Genomic DNA, 22,082 nt, shown 5'->3' on the forward strand with positions numbered 1-22,082 from the left:
TGAGTGAAAGCATATTAGCATGGGTTGTGGGTATTTTCATTGTGAATGTGCAGAGCATGTGAGGTAGTTAGTTTATCAGCAATCTGGCTTGGCTGTTTTCGTGAATATCTGGGTGAGCAGTGAGGCAGAGGAGAGCTGTTTAAATGTGCTTGATGTCCATCTGCAGCAGCCAGGTGTTGATTACAGAAGAGAGAATCATTACTATACAGTACATGACTCACTGACAAACTGACAGAAGGACAGATGGATAGAGATGACTCGCTGACAGAACTAAAGACACTGACAGACAGAAAGAGCTTCAATACCATACTGATGGACAAAACGACAGACCCGAGAGGGAGACGACAAACAACCTCTTTCTGTAGAGTTGCTCACTACCAGACCCGCATGGGTTCAAATATTATTTGTTTTCTTTCAAATATTTCAGCTGTGCCTTTTTGAGCTGGCCTGGTGCAATGGAACAAATGTAATAGTCATAAAAGTGCAAGATCCTTCAACTGAAAAAATACCTACCAGTGAGAAGTGAAAGTAGATATACACTGCTCAAAAAAATAACGGGAACACTGAAACAACACAATGTAACTCCAAGTCAATCACACTTCTGTGAAATCAAACTGTCCACTTAGGAAGCAACACTGATTGACAATAAATGTCACATGCTGTTGTGCAAATGGAATAGACAACAGGTGGAAATTATAGGAAATTAGCAAGACACCCCCAATAAAGGAGTGGTTCTACAGGTGGTGACCACAGACCACTTCTCAGTTCCTATGCTTCCTGGCGGATGTTTTGGTCACTTTTTTGAATGCTGGCGGTGCTTTCACTCTAGTGGTAGCATGAGACGGAGTCTACAACCCACACAAGTGGCTCAGGTAGTGCAGCTCATCCAGGATGGCACATCAATGCAAGCTGTGGCAAGAAGGTTTGCTGTGTCTGTCAGCGTAGTGTCCAGAGCATGGAGGTGCTGTCCTCCTGTCTCAGCCTCCAGTATTTATGCTGCAGTAGTTTGTGTCGGGGGGCTAGGGTCAGTTTGTTATATCTGGAGTACTTCTCCTGTCCTATTTGGTGTCCTGTGTGAATCTAAGTGTGCGTTCTCTAATTCTCTCCTTCTCTCTCTCGGAGGACCTGAGCCCTAGGACCATGCCCCAGGATTACCTGACATGATGACTCCTTGCTGTCCCCAGTCCACCTGGCCGTGCTGCTGCTCCAGTTTCAACTGTTCTGCCTTCTTATTATTCGAACATGCTGATCATTTATGAACATTTGAACATCTTGGCCATGTTCTGTTATAATCTCCACCCGGCACAGCCAGAGGAGGACTGGCCACCCCACATATGCTCTCTCTAATTCTCTCTTTTTTTCTCTCTCTCGGAGGACCTGAGCCCTAGGACCATGCCCCAGGACTACCTGACATGATGACTCCTTGCTGTCCCCAGTCCATCTGACCTGCCTTATTATTATACGACCATGCTGGTCATTTATGAACATTTGAACATCTTGGCCATGTTCTGTTATCTCCACCCGGCACAGCCAGAAGAGGACTGGCCACCCCACATAGCCTGGTTCCTCTCTAGGTTTCTTCCTAGGTTTTGGCCTTTCTAGGGAGTTTTTCCTAGCCACCGTGCTTCTACACCTGCATTGCTTGCTGTTTGGGGTTTTAGGCTGGGTTTCTGTACAGCACTTTGAGATATCAGCTGATGTACGAAGGGCTATATAAATAAATTTGATTTTATGATTTGAGGTGCTACCAGGAGACAGGCCAGTACATCAGGAGACGTGGAAGAGGCTGTAGGAGGGCAACAACCTAGCCGCAGGACCGCTACCTCCGCCTTTGTGCAAGGAGGAGCAGGAGGAGCACTGCCAGAGCCCTGCAAAATGACCTCCAGCAGGCCACAAATGTGTGTGTGTCTGCTCAAACAGTCAGAAACAGACTCTGAGGGTGGTATGAGGGCCCGACGTCCACAGGTGGGGGTTGGACTTACAGCCCAACACCGTGCAGGACGTTTGGCATTTGCCAGAGAACACCAAGATTGGCAAATTCGCCACTGGCGCCCTGTGCTCTTCACAGATGAAAGCAGGTTCACACTGAGCACATGTGACAGTCTGGAGACGCCGTGGAGAACGATCTGCTGCCTGCAACATCCTCCAGCATGAACGGTTTGGCGGTGGGTCAGTCATGGTGTGGGGTGGCATTTCTTTGGGGGGCTGCACAGCCCTCCATGTGCTCGCCAGAGGTAGCCTGACTGCCATTAGGTACCGAGATGAGATCCTCAGACCCCTTGTGAGACCATATGCTGGTGCGGTTGGCCCTGGGCTCCTCCTAATGCAAGACAATGCTAGACCTCATGTGGCTGGAGTGTGTCAGCAGTTCCTGCAAGAGGAAGGCATTGATGCTATGGACTGGCCCGCCCGTTCCCCAGACCTGAATCCAATTGAGCACATCTGGGACATCATGTCTCGCTCCATCCACCAACGCCACGTTGCACCACAGACTGCCCAGGAGTTGGTGGATGCTTTAGTCCAGGTCTGGGAGGAAATCCCTCAGACCAGGTCTGGGAGGAAATCCCTCAGACCAGACCATCCCCAGACCATCCGCCACCTCATCAGGAGCATGCTCAGGCGTTGTAGGGAGGTCATACAGGCACGTGGAGGCCACACACACTACTGAGCCTCATTTTGACATTACATCAAAGTTGGATCAGCCTGTATTGTTTTTCCACTTTAATTTTGAGTGTGACTCCAAATCCAGACCTCCATGAGTTGATAAATTTGATTTCCATTAATAATTTTTGTGTGATTTTGTTGTCAGCACATTCAACTATGTAAAGAAAAAAGTATTTAATAAGAATATTTCATTCATTCAGATCTAGGATGTGTTATTTTAGTGTTCCCTTTATTTTTTTGAGCAGTGTATTTTGGAGGTTCTCGTCAAGGAGAGTGAGGGAGGGAGAGCAATAGAAGATACATGGACAGTAAAAAGACCAAGACCACAGAGCAAAATTTGTATGAATGGAGTGAATAGTAAAGGGGAGATGAGAGCGGGGTGAAGATGAGTACAGAGGAGATGGATAGATGGGACTCAGATGGCAGAGAGAGATGGGATTAGGAATCATGAACCAGAAAGATGACCCAGCCCAGGCGTTCCATCATGGCTGTCTCTGGCTGGCTGACGACCCTTGATGCCACGGCAGTAGGGGGAGGAGCGGGCATTAAAAATTCAACGCTCTCTGTGTGACATTTCATTTGGCTGTCATTCTTTTTTTGGGGGGTGGGGGCAGATATTACCAGCAGAGAAATCATCCATGGTGGGTAGAGGAGTTTTTCCCTTCCTTTAATAAATTGAGTAATTGAACTTTCCATCTCACAGTGGGTTCCTTCCTGGTGCTCTGCTTGCATTATTAACACAGTGGAAGGCAGGAGGAGGAGGTGAATTGAGAAGTATGTATGGATCAGTCTGAAAACGAGCCCCTAGCTAGACCAAATATGGTACCTTCAGAAAGTATTCACACCCCTTTGCTTTCTCCATATTTCGTTGTTAATCAGAATTTAAATGTAAGGTTGTGTCACTAATCTATACACAATACCCCATAATGTCAAAGTGGAATTTTGTTAGTACATTTCTAAGATGAAATGTCTTGTCAATAAGTATTCAACCCCTTTTGTTATGGCAAGCCTAAATATGTTCAGGAGTATAAATGTGCTTAACAAATCTCATAAGTTGTGTGGACTCATTCTGTGTTTAATAATAGTGGTTACATGGTTTTTGAATGACTACCCCATATCTGTACCCCCCACAGAATTATCTATATAGATCCCTCTATCGAGTAGTGAATTTCAAGCACAGATTCAACCACAAAGACCAGGGAGGTATTTCAATGCCTCGCAAATAAGGGCACTGATTGGTAGATGTGTTTAAAATAAAAAAGCAGACTCTTAATATCCCTTTGAGCATGGCGAAGTTATCAATTCGATTTTGGATGGTGTATCAATACACCCAGTCGTTAAAATATTCAGGAGTCCTTCCTACTGTAACTCAGTTGCCGGAGAGGAAGGAAACTGCTCGGGGATTTTACCATGATGCCAATACTGATTTTAAAAAGGTTATATGGTTGTGATAGGAGATTACTGAGAATGGATAAACAACACAGTACATTAACAAACATAAATGAGTGAAAAGATGGAAGCCTGTACAGAATAAAAATATTACAAAACATGTATCCTGCAAAAACTATGGCAGACGTATTCAGGACAAAAAGTGAATTTAACGTGTTTGGGGCTAATCCAACTCAACACATCACTGAGTACCACTCTTCATATTTTTAAGGAAGCTGATGGCTGCATCATGTTATGGGTCTTGTCATTGGCCAAGATTAGGTATTTGTTTGTTGATTACAAATAAACATAATACAGCTGTGAGAACAGGGAAATCTTGTTCAATCTGCTTTCCAACAGACACTGGGAGACATTTGCCTTTCAGCAGGACACTAACCTTAAACACAAGGCCAAATCTACATTGGAGTTGCTTACCAAGGCGACATTGAATGTTCCAGAGTGGCCTAGTTACAGTTTTGACTGAAATTGGCTTAAATCTATGGCAATAGTTGAAAATGGCTGTCCATCAATGATCAACAATCAACTTGACAGAGCATGAAGAATTTTTAAAAGAATAATGGGCAAAAATGTTCAATCCAGGTGTGCAAAGCTCTTAGAGACGTACCCCAAAAGACTCACAGCTGCTTCTACTAAGTATTGACTCAGGTGTGTGAATATCTAAATTTGATATTTCTCCATTTCATTTTCAATAAATGTGCTAACATTTTAAAAACATGTTTTAACTTTGTCATTATGAGGTATTGTGTGTAGAGGGGTGGAAAATTATATATTTAATCCATTTTGAATTCAGGCTGCAACATAACAAAATGTGGAATAAATCAAGGGGTATGAATACTTTCTGAAGGCACTGTACTAACCTTGCAGATTTGAAGGAACTGGATAGGTAGCTTATATGGTGGAAGTGCACTAAATCACCTCAACCTCCATGATTGGTCGACTGGGTTACTGATTACAGCCAACTGATTACCAGGACCTCTCTGATTGGTTCGCTCGTTAACTGATGATACCCCCTGATCCGCATGGACTTGGATTGGTAGAGCGCTTTACTGAAGATAAATGTGGCTTCTTTGAATGGCTTCAACTTCCCCTTGGAATATTTTTTTCGTTATACCTAATGAGCTCTTCTACATACTTAGACGTGCCTTAATTTAAAGTGCAGTCTTGGCTACACCTCTGAATGAGGAACAGTCAATACAGTTTGTGTTCAGTGCACAACCTGAAGTGGGAAGAGGAGCTGCTAATCTGTAAAATAATTATACTGTGCATTCAGAATAAAAATGAGTTTGCCCTGAAGGTCACCTCTCCATCTCTCTCTGTGCTGATGGACTACGCTAGCGGAGGGTGGAGGCGTGGGGCTTACTTGCTGCTGGCTTCTTCAGCTGCGGCAGTTGGTTCCCTAGGTAGATATGGGTTTGTTCATCTCACTGCCCTAGGACTGTTCTAGTGCTCATCAGTTTCACTTCCCTCATTTTTCTTCGACTCCCTCTGCTGTTATTTTGCTCTCTCACACTTTCTATCTCACACGCACACACCATCCCACCCCCCTCCCTTCTAATTGATGTACTCCCTCTTTCTCTTTGTTACTGTCATCTGTTTCTCACAATATGTATTTCCTAATGCAGAGAGAAATTGCTGAGTTTGCCTCTCTGCCCAAGCAGTTTGGAGTCCGTAGGGAGACCAGAACTCCTTGTCCACTCATCCACCACAGCCTACAACCTTCCGAAGATTTCAACCTACCTCCCTCGCACAACCTTTCTCTGTTTTCATTACGAAAAGTTCCCTTAGGCCTCCCTTATCATTCATCATCCACCTCACTCATCTTATTCCTGTAACACCTGCACACCTACAAGATTAATTCTCTCATAAACATGTTTTACCGGGTTTGTCCCATGCCCCACACCGTCCATCGCCACCACCGTCTGGCGCACAAACATCCACCCTACAATGTGTGTCTCGATCTCGTGCACGCTCACGCTTCTTCCGGTATCAGCCATATTGCTCCAGCGTGGCTGGATTTACGTGAGCTGACTGCCTGTGTGTGCCGGTGGGCCCGGGTGGTTGCCATGGAGACCTGGCGTTGTAGTGCTCTGCAGTACATACGTGCACACACTCGTCACTGTCTAAAAATAGGGGGCTGGGCAGGCAGGCTCTGAACGGCCTCGTTCTCTTGCATGTTGATCATTAGACTCTGAGAAGAGCGAAACTGTGAGACCTGAAGACACTCTGATCTAGTGGATAGGCTTTAGCTCAGCGGGCTAACACCGTCTTGAGGGACACGGGTTTGATCCCCGGTCTGTCACATATGTACTATATAACTCAGGCTATGTGCCTTTTGGGGAAACTAACTCGTCCTCGCCCTGTAGTGCTGCTCGTCATCAGTGATAGTCTCTCTCCTCTCCGCCGTAGTTGTGGTACACTCTCCTTCTTGTCCCCCAAACCCAGCAAGGAGGTGCCAGACGATCCTATCACCAGGAGGTGTCTAATTGCTGTCTGTGGAGGTGTGAATGCAGACAGACTGGTTAATTACACATCTGTCTCTTCTCTTTGTCTCTCAAACCCAAAACATGATTTCCAGGCAGTGTCTCTGTCTGTGTGTTTACCAAATCCAAAACATGCTTTCCAGGCAGTGTCTCTGTCTGTGTGTTTACCAAATCCAAAACATGCTTTCCAGGCAGTGTCTCTGTCTGTGTGTTTCCCAAAACGTGCTTTCCAGGCAGTGTCTCTGTCTGTGTGTTTCCCAAAACGTGCTTTCCAGGCAGTGTCTCTGTCTGTGTGTTTCCCAAAACGTGCTTTCCAGGCAGTGAAAATCATAGAAATGTAGAGAGGGAGGTGTGGGGGTCTGTTTGGTGGGGGTCTGGTTAATGCTGGAAAATGTTTTTTCTGTATCATTAGTGAGGAAGTGTAAATTGATAAGCTCCTTATTTAATTTGTCATCGGGTTTCATTGTGGTGGTTGATGTGCGATGAGCAGTAATTAGGGGGGAATGGACGATATGGAGCTATGGGCGATATGGAGCTATGGGGTTGATATGGAGCTATGGGGTGATATGGGCGATATGGGGCTATGGGCGATATGGGGCTACGGGCGATATGGAGCACTGGGCTATGAATGATATGGAACTATGGGTGATATGGAGCACTGGGCTATGAGTGATATGGGGCTACGGGCGATATGGAGCACTGGGCTATGAATGATATGGAGCTACGGGTGATATGGAGCACTGGGCTATGAGTGATATGGAGCACAGGGCTATGAGTGATATGGAGCTATGGGCGATATTGGCCATATGGAGCTATGGGCGATTATGGAGCACTGGGATATGGGTGATATGGAGCTACGGGCGATATGGAGCACTGGGCTATGAGTGATATGGAACTATGGGTGATATGGAGCACTGGGCTATGAGTGATATGGAGCTACGGGTGATATGGAGCACTGAGCTATGGGTGATATGGAGCACTGGGCTATGAGTGATATGGAGGAAGGTGTGAATGCAGTCTAGTGCTGCCTGGAGGATTGGTGGTTTATGTGACATGGTGTCAGTGGAAGCCTGTAAGGGTGGTCTTTAGGAGAAGCAGCAGTGGCAGGGTAGTCACTGTTGGGGTAGAATTGATTTGCCATCTCTATTTAGGGCTTGTGGTTAGTGGCTCTTTGTGAGTTTCCAAAAAATGTGTTACGGCTGGGTTTATAGGTGTAGTTACTTGTGGTTTTGGTTTATAGGGGTAGATACTTTAGCATTGTAACCTCTCCTGCAGGCTGAACTTCAAGGAGTCAGAGGCGGTTCGAGCCCTGACCTGTACGCTGCTGATGGAAGACTTTGGGCTGACCATAGACATCCCTCTGGAGCGTCTCATCCCCACCGTGCCTCAGACTCAACTACATCCACTGGGTGGAGGACCTGGTCGGAGGCCAAGGGGAACCATGCAGGGGTATCGACATCGGTAGAGTTATGACCTCCAATAACCACTATAAATATGGCCCATCTGCCGATCCTGTTCTTTCCCTTGAAATGAACCCAAATGAACCATCCATCTTGGTTCAACCATAAGTGCTAGGATGCATAATTACCACCACTCCGATCCCATGTCCTGTTTCTGTAGAAGAATAGATGGCTTTTATATGGCCTGTCCCTTTAATCCCTCCACTGGTTCTTAGTTGTTACATCAGACGGTTGATTTCTCACCTGTCTATATAAAGAAAGTGCACAAATATCCTCAATGCTGAATGGGATGAATAAACTCTCATTAATTCCCATACAAACATCACATCAGTAATGGAGAGTGATAAAGGTATTTAATGTGTGATCGTGTTTGTTTGCTCAGGGTATATTCCTCCAGCAGTAATCTTTCTGGGTATGACTCGTGGGTGTATCCCAAATGGCACCCTATTCCCTACAATGTGCATTGACCAAAGCCCAATGGATCCTGGTCAAAGTAGTGTGCTGTATAGTGATTGGGGTGCCATTTGGGACATAACCTATAAGGGCAGCTGCCTGACGATGCACTTTTCAGGCCGGCAGAGAGGTGCTGCCTGGCGCAGGTCTAGCCCAAGACACATATTTGAAGTCTTCAAGTAGAGCTGATATAAGATAGGTTTTGCCTTTGAGATCATAATAAGATTGATCCTAGATCTGTACTCCTACTCTGAGACATGTTTTTAATACAGGCTGACTCTAACTAGTCCCAGAGCAGCTGGCTGCCAGTTGGCATTACAGACTGGCAGAGAGGGGCTGCATGATTGTTGGCACGTCCACCTTCAGATCCCACATCTATTTCCTGTTGATCACTGGCCAAATCCCCATCCACATGTCATGGCTGGTTTCCTGCTCTATCAAAGACTGTGATGTGTGTCAGTTAGCTCATTAGAGAGAGAAACAGGTTAGTGATTGGTGACCCTGGTCCATTCTGTAAGCTGATTGGAGATGTCACTCTCCTGATGGATATCCACAGGGAATTACTCTCCCAAGCCTTAACCTGGCCGGGGGCCATCTCACCCATCTCTACTGCCCCAGGGGACCTCACTGTGGTCAGTTAGATTAGAGGCCCTGGTCTCTGTTAGGCCTGGATGATCTGATCATGGCTGTCTGGCTCACCTCTTATTATTCTGTTATGGACAATAGGAGACAACGGGAGTGGCATTAAAAAGACTGCCACAGACACTAACACTCAGACACACACCCTGTTCCTCACGTAGTGTGTTATATCCCCAGGTACTGGAGCATCCTGTATCTACCCCCTGCTGGGAGCCTCTATGAACGGCTGGCATTACCTGGTTACTGAGATAGATGACATCTGCTTTGATTACGCCACCAGGAACGTGGAGCAGAACAACCTCTCAGACCTCATCAAAGGTGAACTGTTTCATTATGTAGTGCTATGAGAGGCTATAACTGATTTATAGCTTATAGACACTAGGAGCATAGAGCAGAACAACCTCTCGGACCTCAAAGGTCAACTGTTTCATTATGTAGTGCTATAAGAGACTATAACTGATTTATAGCTTATAGACACTAGGAGCATAGAGCAGAACAACCTCTGACCTCATCAAAGGTCAGTGGTAAGTTGGCCATTGGTAGCCGTAATGTAATGTACTACTGAAAGGAAGATGGCTTGAAAACTTGTTGATAACGTGTCCTTGCCCTGTCTCAAGTTCCCCAGAAGACCCTATTAATGGACGCTCTAAAGTCAGCCATTGTCTATAACTTCTGCATTTGTAAGCCTCCCCTCTTCGCCAACCAACTAGAGGCTAAGGTAGGCCTCTTTTAGATTGAAAGTGTTTTGAGTATCTGGAATAACTGCTTTATTCATCTCCTTTTCACAGATTATTTTTTTCTCATTTTCCTTCTCTTCCTTTCTTTTCCTGTCACGTTTCCTCTTTCTCTTACCCTTTATTTCTCTCCCCCATGCCTCTGTTTTCCCTCCCTTCTTCCTCCCCTCCCTTTCTGTCCTCCTCTCCCCAGGGGGTAAATTCCAGGAACTCTCGTCGTCCTCCCCCCAGCTCAGTGAACACAGGTGGGGTGACAGAGATCATGGTTAAGGGCGGAGAGCTGGAGTTTGTCAAGAGGATCATCCATGACAGCCTGCAACTCAAGACACGCCTGCATGTCACGCAGCACACGCGCGCATATTGCATTCACAAACACAACATGTTGGTCCCCATCAGTACACTGAGCATTCACAGAAGGAAGTGGGGTAGCGTTCAAGATCGTTTCAGATTGGTTTCAGATTGCTCATGCTTCATATCTGCGCCACTTTCCTAAACCCCAAATATAATATAGAACAAGCTGATGGTTATGTGTTGGTGTTGTTGGGTGTTTGTTCATTACCTTCTGTTACAAATGCACCTTTTCAATTTTGGATGAGAGGAAAAGTGAGAGATTGAAGAATGAGAGGACTACTGATGGAGGAGAGCAGGACAGATGGGATGCAGGGATGGAGCTGTCACCCAGAGTTTGTTTAATGAATTGGCACTAGGAGTAAACAGTCACCCACCCCCTGGCAGTATCCGCACGCCCACAGGGAACAGCTGTGTGTGGGGCGTGCAGATCTCTTCCACCACCACCATTACAAGGCCTGTCAGTGGTGCAGTGGAGTGAGACATGGATGCAGTGGGAGAGATACGCACTATTAGAGTTAATCAGACCGCACGCATGCGTGGTGACTGGGAGACAAGTGGCTGACATGAAAGGTGTGTGTCACTACCATATTTTTGTGTGGAAAGATGATTGTCAACCACGAGTGTGTGTGCGCGTCGGTGTGCACATATGTTTCAGTGGAAAGATGAGTGGCCCTCACAGGGGGAATCTCTGTCTGTCTCCCTCTGTCTGTTTGCCTGGCTGTGCATGTGTCTGTGTGTTCATACTTGGTGGTGCGCTTGGCTTGTGTAAAGACCATAGATGAGTGTCTGCCACAGGGGAAGGCGTGCCCGCCCTAGTCTCCCTCTCTTCCGACTTTTGTTCTTTCCTGTCCTCCCTCTCTCCTCTCCTGCCATGTGTGTAGTGTGTTTGGGGCCAAGGCAGCAGTAAGCAGGCTGTCACTCCACACACTGCATGCTGGGACAGCAGAGCTACTGCCAGGTGTCCATGGAAATCAAGCCAGTCCCTCTGATTGGTCCTCTGAGACCCACCATCCCCTCAACCCCCCTTTCAACAACACTGAGCTGTAATTACTCTCACCAGACTATCACACACAGATATACGCACACACACACACACAGTCAAGCACACCCCAACCACCAGCCAGGAAAAGGAGCTGATTTCCCCCTTGTTAAAGTGATGCCCTCTGCTAATTATTGTCTTTTATTGATATGATAATCACTCTTGGAAGGGTTTGCTTGAAAAGAAATAAAAAAAGAAATATACGACTTTGCCAAGAATCTAAATGCTTTTGTCTGACCCCCATGAGAGTTTTGTTTTTTGGAGTGGGAAGATCTTTCTGCAGGAAGGAAGTGAGGAAGCTGTTTGTGTGTTAACATGAATGTTCAGCCCCTCCTCGCTGCATGACAAAGTGGGGAACATCTGGGGATATTACAGGTCCTCAATATTTCATAGTGCCACTTGAGGCGAGGCTTTTGCCCCCCAACCCTACCCAAAATCCTCTCACCCCCAACATTCCCACCCTTACCTCCATTCTGCGGGCGCTTCTCTGAGTGGGCTCTTCCCCAATCTTTCAAGGCTTTTAGTGAATGCCAACAAGCTCATCCAGCTTTTTTTGTTAGTTGATATTTATCTAGCCAGATTGGTTTTTGTGTTGTGTTGCCCTCAAACAGAGAGTACACTTTCCAGAGAGGGCTTATTTCCTGTTCCCATTCCCAAACCTTTCAGTGCTTTCAATGAATGGCATTTAGGTCTCCAAATTCTTATTTAATTAAACCTTTATTCAAAACCTTGTTCAAATCTGGTTGGCTGTAGTAGTCTGTGCTGTGTAAAGGTGTTCTCTCCCCTTTCAACCCTTTAAACTTGGGAGAATTGGCCTATATGGATAGGGCTACATTGAAATATTTTTTACAGAAGAAATATGAAAATAATATGCATAACTATGGTAGCAATTGACTAGGAGCAGTTTGGAGAGAATGTGTTAATTAATACACAACAGTTCACCTGACAAGACTGAATCCAAACATTACACTGATTATATGTGCATTTTACAATTACTGTACTTTTTGCGAAATTTGTTGATAACAAAATCATCTGGATACCTTGAGTAACATAAGAATATTCCTGGTAAATGTGGGGTATCATAAGACTAAACAATGACAAGTGTTTGAGTGAGAGGACTAACTGGTGTCTCCAAGTGGTCACACAGGACTCACAGGACACAGTTTCTAAGTAATTGTAATCAACTTTTATGACTCAAAGAAGAGTCTCAACTATAAGGTGCTTTTTTTGAGCTCTCCTAGCTGTGCAAACACACTTGTAGTTTCATTTGGAACACAACACTATCCCCGCCATCACACAGTTACAGTTGTTAACGCAATCGAAAAACAGTCAATTATAAATCGCAATCTGGGTTACTGGGCATGAAAAGGATTTGAAATCTTGTTCTATTGCCACAACATGACAAGCTAAGTTATAAAATATGTTCTTAGCATTAAGCATTCACAAGGAAATTCAGAGAAACGGATCTTAATTTATGTGAGCATTGAAAGGAGTCATGAGTGCATTCAGGTGTGTGCACCCCGGGGAATTATCTTCACAATAAACAAACACAGCTCTCATTCTGTTCAGGACAACTCGGGGTGTGACAACATGTCATCTTGTACATTAAACACAGTGATCGATTTTTCAAGACATTCTTTTTTTGTATACTTTTTGGCCAGTAGTTCTGAAAGTAGTGCTCTGCTCTGTGTGCATGATGTGTTGACACTTGACATTCACATAACAAACACTCCATCCTCACCATACATAGCATTGATCATAGATGTATAGTATCTAGGCCTAATTAATCTAGACAGGAAGGAAGGCAACCTAACCAGACAAGGTTTGTCATGCATTGTTAGTTTTCCTATCCAGATTGACTCCCTGCTAGGTTTCTCTCTGTCTCTTTCTCCTTGCTGGTTGATACTGAAGTTCTATATGCTGTTGTATCGATTACAATAGACTCATCTCTTCATTGCAGAGGAGATATTGATCTGCTCTCCTGCTCAGGGCCAAGACATCAAAGCTCTGCTCCTCCATAGAGACTCATACTGGTCTCGTTGTTGTTCTAGCCCTCTCTCTTTCGCTCTCTCATTTTATATATATATATATATATATAAAATAAGAGGGAGAGCTAGAACAACAATGAGACCAGTATGAGTCTCTATGGAGGAGCAGAGCTTAGATGTCTAAAAATATATATATTAAAACTACAGTTGAAATCGTAGTTACCCACTCTGCCTCAGAACTACAAAAACAGAAAGTTCGTTAGGATCTTTTTCCCATAGAGTCAAGGAGGGAGATCCAATATCTGCGGCTTGTTTGATCTTAGACAGGAGTTCATACCCAGGCCGCTGGACACACACTCCCAAGATAATTTTTCTTGCAGATGGTATAGTTGCATGTTGGGAAAGAAGTGCAGCCTGGCACCTTTGAAGGAGGAGTTGAGACACTTGTCAGAATGGGAGCTCCGACGAGACGACATTAGATGCTCATACATGGTCTTATACACACAGCTCATGCAAATGGGTACAACACACATATGCACTGTACTAAGCCCAGGCGTGAGTTAACATACTTGAATACCCCATACATACCCAATGACAAGGTGAGGTAATGGAGGGTTGAATGAGTTCCCTCCTACCATCTAATACCTCCTCTGAGACTGAAGAGGGGGATCAGATACCTTCTGAACCGTAACCGATCAAGCCTGGCTAATACGCTGGCTAAACAATGTCACAGCCCAGACCTGATTGAGCTGATTTCTATTAGTGTTGCATGACTGAAACGCATGGCAGGGCCCACACACACACACAGTAGGTCAGCGCCGCTAATGTTCATTAGCGCCATTATCCTAGCTATTAGCCCCTAGCGCATGACTGCTAACTGACTTGACTATCTGACTATAGAGGTTAGTCTCCAGCCTGTACCAGTCGCTTACCTCCGATTATCAGACCCATTCAGTGGGGATGACTGGCAGCTGGCACCAGAATGGCATCACAGCAGCTCCCAAGGGTGTTAACCACACACACACCATGTCAATCACTGGGGGAGGACCATCCCACAATCCTCCAGAGGTGTCAGAGGGCTGTCGCTGAGTGTCACTGCTCATTAGTGTGAGTGCATCCTTGGCCAACGTCCAGCGCAGGCAAGAGGGTGGGGGTGGAATAGGAGACCTAATTAATATGCTAATGATATTTGCACCTTATCTCTCTCGCGCACTTTTCTCTATCTTCCTCGTCCCCTCTCGCTGCTTGGTTAATTTGGTGAGTGTTTAGGGGTCAACATGGCGCTCTCATAGAGGGATGTGTCTTCTTTCCTCTGGGATCCATTTCCCTGACCATTGACATGTATCTCTGGGGCACTGAAACCCACCACATATTGAGTGTGAAGGGAGGCGGTATCAAGTGGATAGTGAGTACTATTGAAGAGTCTTTTACACTGGTCCCCCCACGTTCTTCATGCTTATTGGAGGCTCTTCACACAAGTGCTCAGCTCTGGCACTGTGTGTAAATGTGTGCTGTTCACACCTTGAAGGACGTAGTGCAGCTCTCCATCACCTGGACATGCTGGGAATGTGCCTCTGCAGAGCTACATGTGTGTGTTGCTAACGCTTGTTGGTGTTGTCTTCACTATTAGTGTTGTCTAATGTTCTGTATCGGTCTGTTTCTGTTCCCAGGTGCCCAAAGTGAACCACACAGAGTTCTGCCAGGGACGGACCATGCTCTGGGCTCTGGGCTCTGGCCTGGAGTTTCTATGATGACGTTACTGTTCTGGTAAGCTGGCTCTGGTGGGCGGTGTGGGCAGTACCCCTCGGGTCCTCTCCCAACCAGTTCATCTATAGTGGGAGAGTAGAAGAGGAAGGCATAATCATGGCATCTCGCTCTCTCTTCCCCAGTCATCTAGGGGCATGTCCTAACTATACCCTTGCTGCTTTTCCAGACGTTCCCAACCTCCACACACTTCCTTAATAATGCATTCGCGGCCCATCCCACTCCACTCTCCAGCCCATTCCTTTAGAGAAAGCAGGCAGCACTCAACCTGCCCTCTGGGGAGATGTTTGTGTCCCTACCCTAATTTGCTGTATCCAGGCAACCATTGCTGGGGCAGGAGTGTGTGCACATGCACGCCATGCCATTAGGCTTTTGGGCCGCTGAAGGAGTGATAGAATGAGATGAGAGAGAGCATCATAGAGATCAATGTGAGAGTGTGAAAGCTGGTAATATTGGGAATAAGAGCGAGAGTTAAAGGGAGCTAGAGAAGTGTAGGGGTGGGAAGTGGAGTGTTACAGTATCTGAAGGACTTCTTTGGTCTTTGTGTAATCTCGTTTGCCTTTCACCACAAAGGCAGTTGAGCAGAAAGATTGGCCTACATTTTACTGCCCTCTCCTCTTCTCTCTTTACACAGTGGAGCACTGCATCATTACCAGGCAGACTGGGGAGGAGTGTGTGGATGACCCCACACCTGGGGGAGGGGGGTCTGTCTATGTATGAATTGTGCATATGACTGTGTGTTGGTGAGTGTACATGTGTCTGTGGCCTACTTAACCCATGGATTACTAGAGCAGACACCTGTGTACTAGTAACTAGCTCCTCTGTGGCATCACAGCCTGTGTTTATAACACATCCTGGTGATTCAATAAATAGCTCTGAGATCACACATCTGACTGATGTGTAATGCAGTAAGTGAGTCTCACCAGGCACATGGACAGAATCAGATCCCTTCACAACAGAGTGAGGGCGGGGGAGAGAGACAGATCGAGGATGATGGAGAGAGAGTGAATGAAGGTACAAAGACCATAAAAGGAAACTTGGGGAGAGAATTAGAGGGAACAAGACATGAGAGAATGAAAGAGAGAGCGTTAAGGGGAGGCCAGGCTATTTCATGGCATTCTAGCTTCTGTTGTTGGTCTCTATTCTCTGACTGTCATGTGACACTGTGGGCCCAGTACAGGGGGTGTGTCTGGCATGCAGCCAGTCAGAAGATTTACAGCAGGGGTCAGAGGTCAACAGGAACAAGAGACCCTGGTATTGAGGTTCTGGTGGCCCCACAGGGAGAGGAAAAGTGGGGTGGGGCTATCCCTATCTAGGTTAAATGGTTAAATGGCCATCTCTCTTCTGCTGATCTGTCTGTTTGTGGTCAGTAATTGAATAATGGCCTATTATCTGGGGAGCCATGCTGAGGCTCTGTTCAGCTGATTTCCCAGGCTTGAGTCCTAGTTGGACAAATGGGGCTGACTGGCTGCTAGAGAGGGAGAAACAGACAGACTGGCTACGCTAGACGACTAGAGCGAGGTGTGGTCAAAACAGAATACAGAAAGCCATCTTTCTTGTGTGTGTGGACTGAGCACACATTTCAGTGTATGTGGGAGTGGGTGAGTCAGATTAATAATAGAGAGAAAGTCTGAAAGGGAGGGAGAGAAAGAGTAAAGATGAATCAATGGAGACCGAGAGTGGATTTAAAGCTGTACACACATCAGACTAGATGAGGAGAGGTGTCCTTTCCTGTCTGTGCTTTCTGTTTATTTGCTTGTGGGCATGTGTAAGTGTTTTCCTGTGTGTGCTTTTGTCTGGGAGTGTATGTTTATCTCTTTGTGTATAAATCTGTGTGTGTACGTGCATATGAGTGTGTGTACTGCGTTGATGTGTGTGTATCTATGTCAACGATGTGCTGTACAGACAGGCTGCAATCCTTGATGGATTGTATAGATTTTTTTCCTCTTCCTTTGAGCTGCAGGGGCTTACTGAGCAGAGGGAGAAGGGCTGGGAAACAATCAGAAATACATGAAGCAGCTATAACAAGGCCTGGCTGGTATAGACTCACTAAACAGACCTGGGATCAAACACTATTTGAAATCTTTTGTTTGCTTTAGCTTTCCTGGAGTGCCAGATGGGCGGGGGGGGCTTGTAGTTTTGCGAATGTTCTATTGGTTCCTTTGATCCATGCAATCTTAATAGAGCCCAACTAAATTATAAAAAATGATTACAATTATTTTAAACAATTGTATTTGAACCCAGGTCTGAGTCTAGACTAGACACATTCAATTTTTTTCTCCTATTGACCAGTCTGCTACCTTTTGTCTATGGAAAGAGAATATGTGAATTAAACATTAGTGTCTTCATTAGTCTTTAATACAGTAAGTATACCACCACACAAATTACATTATCTCATAGGATAACAGAGAACTGATCTAGGACCAGCCTGAAGGTCGTAGTCCAGTCCTCCATTCCGTGCAGGTCAGTTCGCCGTGTTGTCTGACTGATTACAATGTCATTGTTTCATTGCAGACCCGATCTGGCAATTGGGTGCATTTAAATAAAATGTTATGAACCAATAAGGTATGTTTGTATAAGGTAGAGCCCTGTGGCTTCATTATGTGTGGACTTGCTTAGGTAAGGAATGCTTCCACCATAGCAGCATGGCACCAGTAGCAGCTCTGAGGCAAGGCACAGCAGGGCCAATGTCATTGCAGGGACGTAGGACTAAATCATGTGGAAGGAGCGCCCCTTTGTGGTGTATTTTGATATTGCATTTACAATCAATTCAATGCGTTGACAATAAGATGAGCAGCAGATGAAAAAGAGCAGAGTCACAGGGAAGGACAGAAGAGACCGAGAGAGAAAAGCAGTGAGAGAGGTATGCAGGCCGTGACTCATCCGTGGCGTGAGCTGGTCTAAACAGACAGGAGTCCTCATAATGGTTCCAGGAATCCAAGACTCTCTCCCTCTCTCTTCACTTCCTCTGGCTCTCCATCAAGCCCCCTTTCATTCACTCATTGTCACACAGAATGAGTGAGCTGAAGTATTTTACTTCCTCTCTTTTCCTCCTCCCTCTGTTCTTCTCTCCTCACTTCATCATCATACCCCAGCCGTCCAGAGGGGTTTCCATGGTGACTAGGACAGTGAGACTTTACCGGCTCACGTTGTCAATGTCTAAGCTTGTTTGTGTGTGCGTGTTTGGTCAGAGTGAACTTGAGTGCCTCAGGTGTATAATGACGTGCAGTATGAGTGTGGAACTGGGACAAAACTTGTCTTTTAGCACCTTCAGGTTCAGGAAGGCTGTCCCAGTGAACTCGTTTATGACTAACATGCCTGTCTGAACAACATACTGTACGTGTGGGTATATGTGGCTATTGATATTGTGCATTTACCAGCAGTCTCCACACTATCATCATGAATCACCCTTTATTAGTCTGGGCAGGTGGATTCACATTCTCCAAATAAGTGTTTTACATACTTCAATGTATCTTCACCGGAAGAGAAGCATATTATGACAATGGTACCTGGGTAAATCCCACAGTTTCTGTCAATGGATATTTAATTATTTCCAGCTCCCTCATCTCAGTCTCCCCCCAGTAAGGAGAGGAAACTGGAGAAATCTCGTAAGCCACTGTCCTTCATGCTGCTGCAGTCCCAGGCCTCCTCTATAGGCTGACCCTCCAACCCCAGGCCCGTGGAGGCCATCACTGCCTGGCTAGAGAAGTCACTCAGTGACCTAAAAGATAAACACACACAGGGTTGTTTCTGGATTAAAAAGGGGCTTAGGTGGTGGTCATCCCGTCCATGCAGACCTGCAGGCAAGAATTTAAAGCACCAATCTTGGCAGGGGAGAGCAAATGTAGCTGTTTTTTAAAGCTAATTTTCTGCAGCTCAATACACACTTTGCCATAGAGCTGAGAGAATTTTGCTGTTTTAAAATGATTTTCCTACAATTCTATGCATTTTGCCCTGGCTTATTAGTGCTGTCTGAGGTCTGTTCCGGTTAATTATTTTGTTGTAAAAGTCACATTTTGGATTCGATTTAGTTTTAAATTACATTAAATGCTATAACACAATAGAACCACGAATGAATGTCCCATAATGGTAGTGACTGCCCATTAACCATCAGTTACTCAAATTACTTTAATAAAATATTTCAGTTGTGTATACCTATAGTCCACACCCCCTTTAGCTTTTTTTCACATTTTGTTGCATTAGTGGGATTAATGTACTATACACGTATGGACACCTTCAAGTGGATTCAGCTTTTTCAGCCACACCTGTTGCTGACAGGTGTATAAAATTGAGTGCACAGCCATGCAATCTCCATAGACAAACATTTGCAGGATGCCAACTTTCCAACAAGTCAGTTTGTTAAATTTCTGCCCTGCTAGAGCTGTCCTGGTCAACTGTAAGTGGGGTTATTGTGAAGTGACCGGCTCAGCCATTGCGGAAATGTCATTAAGTTTTCAATGTTGATCTTATACAACAAATATAGGTCCCTTATCTATCTGGTTTTAGTAATTTCATATTTACGCTGAAAAACAATTCCCCCCCCCAAATGTTTTGTTTTTTTGTTCACATACACTTTTGTATTACTGTTTGGACTTAGTCCACCCGAAAAAAACACTTAGGTGGCCCACCCAAGACTTTTCTGTGCAGAAAAAACCCTGACACATACAGCAAGCACCACACACACACACACACACACACACACACACTTTGGAGCCACACACAGACAGCTAAGCATTTACATGTACACAACTCATTCATGGACATACTTTTCTGCAAGCACACACCCTAACTCAATTTCTCCAACAGAGAATATAAATCATAGATTGTAGACTCAAAATACACAGCAACTGTGTCATCTGTGTTCTGCAGGTGCTACACAAGCGTGTCCCTTGTGGGAGGAAGGAGCAGAGTCTGTTCCTGACAGCTGTGGAGAACACCTGGATCCACAGGAGACAGAGACCAAGGCCGACACCTCAGCTGCCCAGAGCGCCCCCCAGTGGTACTTCCACCACTCTTTCCTCAGCCACAGCCCAGCACCCACAGAGCCTGCAGCACTCCACTACACACATCCCGTATAGCTCACACTCAGATTTACACTCCCACAGCAGCACAGGGGCCAGGCAGTGTTCCACAGTCCGGGACCAACAGGGCAGATGGAGCCAACTCTCAGGGGGTCAGCTGTGTCCCAATAGAGAACAGCGGAGGATGTCATCATGGAGTCTTCTCCTACAACACCCAATATCACATTGGCACAGACAGTACTACCCACCACGACACAAACAGGAAACCACCCCACAGGAAGAGGAAGTCGGTACCACTGGATAGGAAGTGATGCAGCCACAGAGCCCTAGTGTTGTACAACACTTCCTATTCAAGTGCTTGGTGAACGTGAAGGCTGAGGAGCAGGACGTTGCTGTGGAGATCCACTAAGTGGAAGGCCAAAACAAGGACATGCTGAACTAACTGTGGACCTACCTGAAGAACACTCTGCTTAGAGTGGTGGCCAAGCCACTGGGGATATAATGGAACATAGTTGACCTGTAGTACTGGGTCGCGTTCACTCAGCGAAAAAATAGAAAAATAGGCAGGGACTTTGAGAACATAATTTACCGGTATTGTTCTGTCGTGTCCAGCGTTTGTGTAAGATATACTTATTTGCAGGTCCAGTACAGTTTCACTGCAAGTCTCCTTGACAAGGTTGTCATGACCAGAGCAATGTTTTTGATAAATGTATGTTTTAGTACCATGTTATTTGTGTATTTCCATGTTCAGTCAGTGTTTTACACACAGGTAGTCTATCCCAGACATTTGTCTAGGATGCAGCTTCCATAAGCAACCACAAGAGGGCAGTCCATAGCTGCAGCTCATCCACTTGTATCCTGTTGATGAAATATAGCTTTTCTGGGTAGCCACCTATTAGTGGCCTGTCTTAGTATCACAATTAGACGGTCGTATTGACTTGAGTCGGTAATGAATGATCTTTGCATACACACACTTTAGTCTAAACAAAACCTAATGCAGGATGCCCAGTATTTCGTGTGCCTGTACGCACAATTGTCACATGAGGTCGCAGCCGAACAGACAAACTTCCTGAACAGGGATTTAGTGGTAAATACCAGGAAAAGTGGTCCAGCAGTGGACCCAAAGTTAATTTGCCACTTGCACAGGATACCACGGGTGTAAAACACTTCCATTAAATTCTTACCTTGAGAGCTCATTCCCAACAATGCAGTGATAGTAATAATATATAAATCAATGAACAGCAGCGTTATGGTAGTAATAAATGTAATCATTATAGCAGCAGCATAGGTGTGAGGGGGTGTGTGCATGTGGCTGTAAGTGTATTGTGTCAGTTGGTAGAGTCCTGTGGATCACCTGAGGGAGAGCAGTAGTTAGCCATTTACCAGTCTTATGGCCAGGGGATAGAAGCTGTTTAGGAGTCTGTTGGTCTGAGCCTTGAAGCACCGGTACTGCCTGTCTGACGTGAACATGGTAAACAGTCCATGTCTCTGGTGGCTGGAGTCCATGGCAATTTTTCTGGCCTCTCAGACACCGCCTGGCATGTACGTCCTAGGTGGCTGGTAACTCGCCCCCAGTGATGCGCTAGGCCGCCCGCACCACCATCTGTAGGGCCTTCCGGGCAGTTGCCATACCAGACAGGATACAACCAGTCAGGATGTGCTCCCATGGTGCAGCTGAAAAGACAGTGTATATGTATGTTTGAGTTCACAGCTCTGTGAGTGCAACTGTCACTATCACAGTAGTGCTTTAAAAAAAAAATATATATATATATATATATACATACATACATACATTTTAAGGCCATTATTGACTTCCTGCTCATTGCTGTGTATTGAGGACACACACACCCAGTGGCGATTTTAGCATCTTGGTGGGGAGGGGGGTTGTAACTCGGGATGCATGCCAGCAAAGCCACTAAACAATACAATAATTGCACTATAATGGTGACAAACGGTGCCCACAAACTGTTAGGGCCTCCATAAAGCTGTCCCAGCACCTTACTACTGCTACACCAGGCTTTCAGCGGAGCCTTGTCTCAA

General features: G+C 45.6%; 1 pseudogene; it reads left to right on the plus strand.

The window, feature by feature from the left end:
* Positions 1–21,406, plus strand: part of LOC112246923 — a 28,547-nt pseudogene extending 7,141 nt beyond the window's left edge.
* Positions 21,407–22,082: the final 676 nt, after the last annotated feature.

Source organism: Oncorhynchus tshawytscha, linkage group LG13, assembly GCF_018296145.1.
Source record: "Oncorhynchus tshawytscha isolate Ot180627B linkage group LG13, Otsh_v2.0, whole genome shotgun sequence".
In the NCBI taxonomy this organism is placed as follows: Eukaryota; Metazoa; Chordata; class Actinopteri; order Salmoniformes; family Salmonidae; genus Oncorhynchus; species Oncorhynchus tshawytscha.